This window comes from Watersipora subatra, chromosome 9 (genome assembly GCF_963576615.1).
Source record: "Watersipora subatra chromosome 9, tzWatSuba1.1, whole genome shotgun sequence".
Lineage (NCBI taxonomy): Eukaryota > Metazoa > Bryozoa > Gymnolaemata > Cheilostomatida > Watersiporidae > Watersipora > Watersipora subatra.
In genome coordinates this window covers 55,868,631-55,874,630 of record NC_088716.1, presented here as the reverse complement: position 1 = coordinate 55,874,630, position 6,000 = coordinate 55,868,631, and positions in this window count along the sequence as shown.

Sequence of the window (6,000 nt, the reverse complement as noted above, 5' to 3'; positions counted from 1 at the left end):
AATCCAAACTCAGAATGTTGTTTAGCTAGTTTGCTTAGTAATACTTATTATGGGTCAAAGGGTGCCACTGCACTTGATCATGATTATATAACACACACATAAGCAGTGGTGTGGTAGATTATCCTCTTGGTTTCCTTGGAGTATATTTAGCGACCAGTTTCAAGTCTCCAGATTATATAGAAGCTTCGTAACCTTCTTGTATTAATACTTTGAAGCCAAACATTGTATACACGAGCAAGCCTTGTCCTAGATTGTATTAATAACGTTCAATTGATTGTAAAATCACTTAGAATACCATGATTCTTTTTGAATTAAAAATCATATTGAAGCTCCAAGCTTGTAGCACTAAATGAAAAAACAGAAATTAAATATGGTAAATAGGCTAGTGTCATACTCCCTCAGATATGTGATCCTTTAGAGGCAGTTGAAGAAACAATGTCTGATATGCACTGAGCCTGATAGAGTGTATATTTTTATGAATTGAAAGACAATTAGTTTTAGTGTAAAACTCTCATTGCTGAAGAGAAGCTTTCTAGTTTTGTCTATTTTTGATCTTCTTCACTAAAGACTTCAATTAGTATGTCATTAGAAAGTTAGAAACTAATATTCTAATGGCAGCCAATTTTTTTCTCTCGGTGGGTTAGAAGAGCTCTCGGCATTTTGGCAACATCTCAAGAACTAATAGTCCAATCGACTTGAAGTTTCAGAATTATACTGAAAATGTATACCTATGTGAACTGTAAGTACGAAAAAATAGAGTGAAACGAGAAAGCCGCGCTTACTCGTGCATAGAATCAGGAGAAAAACATTTCCTCGAGTTATCTTGGGCTCCAGCTTCAAAGTGTCAATACGTGAAGTAAACTACTCATCTCTATCAGCTGCTCTTACAAGACCAAAATATTCTGATTGCGTTTATATGGTGTCACGAAATACTTTGCTCAATCTTGTTTTTTCTATGTAAAGTATAATTTTCTTATAAAATTTGCCGGATCAGTCTTTGCACAAAGGTGAGTTTCTCATGGATATTTTTGCTTGTAGCTTATTGTGTAGCTTGGCATACTATTTTCAAGCATTTCTACATTTCATATTCATTTTGAATAAAATCGTTTTGCTAACAGAGCAGAGGGTTTAAAACAATGTTGGTGACTTAATAACTTAAAATCTGCAGATAGTGTCTTAGTGTTATGCCCACCCACTTGATAATGTGTGTCAACAGGCTTCTTGTTATCTGGCAGCATGCCTTCTGTTATATGTCCACACTCTTCTTAGGAATCACCCATCAGCTTTTTGTGGTTGTCGATGTGTTCATGCTGGGGTGTAGGATGTTCTTTGTGAAATGCAGTATGCTTGTAATTGTGCTCACATCAACTTCAAGCACCTGTGCACACTAATGTTTCACTACAAATGGTTAGAGTAAATTTTATAAGTTATTGAATTTAACCTCAACCTAAAATAGAATGTTTGTAAAATACCTGCGTATGAACTAAGTGAAATAAATGTTTATTACTTTATATTCACACTCTGTATTTATGAAATTCTATGATTTCACTTCTCCACAGGTTTCATTTTATCTTCTTTCACTTTCCTTACTTTCACTTGCCCTACTTACACTTCCTCTACTTTCACTTTCCCTACTTTCACTTCCTCTATTTTCACTTTCCCTACTTTCACTTTCCCTACTTTCACTTTCCTTACTTTCACTTTCCTTACTTTCACTTTCCTTACTTTCACTTTCCCTACTTTCATTTTCCCTACTTTCACTTCCTCTACTTTCACTTTCTACACTTTCACTTTCCCTACTTTCACTTTTCTTACATTCACTTTCCCTACTTTCACATCCCCCTAGCTGTAAGAGCAGATAACACCTGCAGCAGGTCATATACCCCCATAAGTCATAGTTATGTTTACCTACTATACACTTATTGTAGTTTAGTCAACTTTCACTCTGCCTTCTTATGTGTCACGCAATTTTCCACTGGTGACTGAAGTATTGTTAAAATACCTGCACATGATCTTCATAGAATCCCATCTCTGTTCATTAAACTACAGTAATACTAACAGTTTCTTTTCGTAACCAGAGGAGTATTGTGAGTCTACAATTTATTTCTATTTCCTGTCTTAGGTTCCGCAATAACATTCGATGAACAGACCTTGAACTATGTGTCCATTGAAGAACATAACAATTTCACGAATTTACGAACAAAAACTCCTGAAAAAATTGCTACTGATTTTAAATATTTTTTTAAAAGCTCCTAGCTAAACTACACAGCTTATAGGTAATATGCTACTTTACTGTGGTTTGCCGTGAAAACCATGAACCCTCTAACTGAATAGCATAATTTTGGGTGGAATGCTTTGCAGGCATCTTTAGAGGCGCCGCTAATTTATCTCATATACATCTCTACAATCTATTGCTTCTAAAGTATTACCATCTACTTTTGGTATTATCTTAGCGCATCTTACGGAGTCTGTGAACAAATGATCTCTAGAGTCAGGTTATAATCAATATATCGGAGATAAGTAGACAACAGTCTGATCAGAATGGCTTGTGAATGCTATCTCTCATATCATAAAAATCATTCCCCTCCACGCCCCTAATCTATATATCATGCAGGTTATGATAAGGCTGCCTTTGTTGCTGCTAAACAATGGAAACACGGGCTATATTCGTTTGAAGGGGGGCTGCCCTCTACGTACCAGCCGATGCTCTAGTATCTAATAAATCATGTTATTGTAAGTGACATATATACTGTTGAACAAACAGTCTGATACTTAACTGCTTGCTCTTTGAGAGGCTACAGGGGGCTTTGTACTGTGTGGAGTATTTGCATTGCTTAGCATACAGCTCACTCTTCCGTCGGGCGCAGACAGCGAGAACAGTGTTGCCTTGTGAGTAGCATCTAGGGATTGGCGGCAGCACAGGAAGGAGTGAAAGCATACAACGAGTAAGAGGCAGCATCATCACAAATGTGCTGCTAGTTACAGGTATGTACGTAAGGGACCTAGTAACCTGGTGTCATAACGTGTAAAAACAGCATCTCTACAGTTGTACAAAAAATTCTTTGTCTACTGAGCAAATGATTAAAGGTTAAAATCTTTGCCTTGAAAGTTTTACAAAGTCTCGAAACAGAGTGTAGCCAATCCAATACGACAGTGACCAGATCAAACTAGGAAATTTTCATGGCCATCTTGGATTTCAATTTTCGCTCAGTCTTCACCGCTACTACAGTGATCTCTTTTAAAGTGAGATGATACTTGTCAGTGACGGTCAGTCAGACTTGGCAGTCACAAGAATGTTACGAAGAATGTTAAATGGGTGGGTTAGAGTGAGAGAGGCACAGAATTATAATGCGAGTTAAAGGATTTAGTGACAAGTATACTAAGTCTGCATGATCCTGGATGTAGTTCAATTCATTTTAGTGCTGTCAACGGCTGACAAGTGTGTGGACTGGTATTGTGATATAGCCTTAAATCCGGCTAACTAAATTTCTAGTTGATTAATGACACTATTAGTTGAGACTCTTAGGCTACAGATTTAGCGTGCTGATCTGATTTCCATATCATAGGCGCTGAGAATTAAAAGGCATTCACACTAGTAATATCATTTGATGACTTTGATGACCAGCTAGTAACTCTGGGGAATGAAAGCAATACAATGAAGACTTATGGTTACTATTCATGGCTTTAGCGGGTAACCTCTAATAACACCAACCAGGGGTTACGCTTAAATCAATATCCAAATATATTCAGGACATGTACTCACTCTTTAAACAGTCAACTGTTTCATCCTTATTAGGATTCTTAAGCGGATAATAAGGTGGCATGGAAAGATAATGCTTAGCCAGAATATCAAGTAGCTTGCGTCTGCAAGATTTACCCAGCACCATTACAGAGTGCACAAGCTGCAGAACAGTGTGCTCAGAACAGCTTAGTGCAAATGGTATAATCCACAAACTATACCATTCACCTTATTATAACCCACATATATATTATACATATGTAATATATATATGTATTGTATATATATATATTTGAAAAATTATTGTGAAAAAAGTAAACTTTTAGTATTTGCGTTACAAATTTGTTTCGTGCGAAGCACTCCTCAGACGCGATTGTACTAAAACCAGTATAATTTTAGTACAATCGCGTCTGAGGAGTGCTTCGCACGAAACAAATTTGTAATGCAAATACTAAAAGTTTACTTTTTTCGCAATAATTTTTCAAATATTTCATACTCCACTAATAATCTTTTAGGTTTTTAGTGTAGAGCTCTCTTTTTATATGCTTTTGCACTTGCTTTTAGTTTATATATATATATATGTATATATATATGTATATATATATATATAAGAAATGTATGTAATATACATATATTAAACATGTAATATTATATTACATATAATATTACATATTACATATGTCTTGTCACTAAATCCTTTAACCCGCATTATAATTCTGTGCCTCTCTCACTCTAACCCACCCATTCAACATTCTTCATAATATTCTTGTGACTGCGAAGTCTGACTGACCGTCACTGACAAACATCATCTTACTTTAAAAGAGATCACTGTAGTAGCGGTGAAGACTGAGCGAAAATCGAAATCCAAATGGCCATGAAAATTTCCTAGTTTGGTCTGGCCACTGTCGTATTGGATTGGCTACACTCTGTTTCAAGACTATATTATATAATACATATATGTAATATTATATTACATATAATATTACATATATGTAATATAATATATATGTGCAATATATTACATATAATATATATATTTTATATATATATATATTTTATATATATATATATTTTATATATATATTATATATATATATTACATATAGTGACTATACGCTTATGTACCATGGCTGGTAGGCTTTAATGTAGTTGGCTCTCTCACCTTTTGTCTCTCTAAAGTTACTTATCTACTCTATCATTCTGTCTTAAGGTTTTTCTAAGTTTTATGTGTCTTACGTACAGTATTGATTCGCAAAGCAGTAGTCAGGTTTAGCTGCGCGAAACTGCATTTCAAAGAGGACACAACTCTTCTTTATAGCTACTACATACATGCTTATAACACACGATTGGATATACAGAAGGTTAATAGCTATGTAAGCGCAAAAGAATCCAGCAACATTATTATATATTTCCTGCAAGCTCTGAATACGAACTCCCAGCAAGAGGTCTTAGCTATTAATCTCTCATAATAGCCAGAAGGTAATAAATGCTAGTTCAGTGAGCTTATTTTAGAACTAAAGCTTTAGTAGCCTCAATTCCTAAAAACTGGCAAGTATGTATTCACGAGTTTTAGTTCTCTTCCCTTCTACCTGCTCTTTTTTCATTGTTTTATCCACAGTCTATTCTTTCAATTCCACGTTAAGCTGTGCAAGCAGACATCACAGTCTAAAATAGATATAGTCAAGTGGGGTAAGTGCACCATTGGGGCAAGTGCACCAGCTGTTGATATTTTATCAGCCAATCACTGCATAGCTGTCTCTGAGTGGCAGGACTATTACCCATGATCCACCACAGGAAGCTATAGTCCCTGCATGCTTGATTTCAAATTTTTTGTGAAGTGAGCAACAAAAACATAAATGCACTATTTAAGTAGTTGGCTTTAAATTTAGAGCAATGTACTGATAATTTTATAACTTTCATTTTAGTGGATGTTTGTTTTGGCTATCTATTGAGTGTAACTGGTGTTTATCCATAGAATACTTTTTTTATTGTTTAAATCCAAACAAATAATTTTGTATTATTTTAACTAGGGTGGTGCACTTGCCCCTGATAATTTTAGAGACAGGGGCAAGTGCACCTATGTAGTGCACATTAACATTAACCTATGTGCACCTTAACATATAACAGAGGCAGGGCAAGTGCACCACCCAGCACACATGTAGTTCCCCATCAAAAGGGACAGTTCAATCTCATTGCAAGTTCTCCCAATCTCTATAGTCTTTCTTGTTATACTTTTGAGTTAGTCTATGTCAAATTTGTGG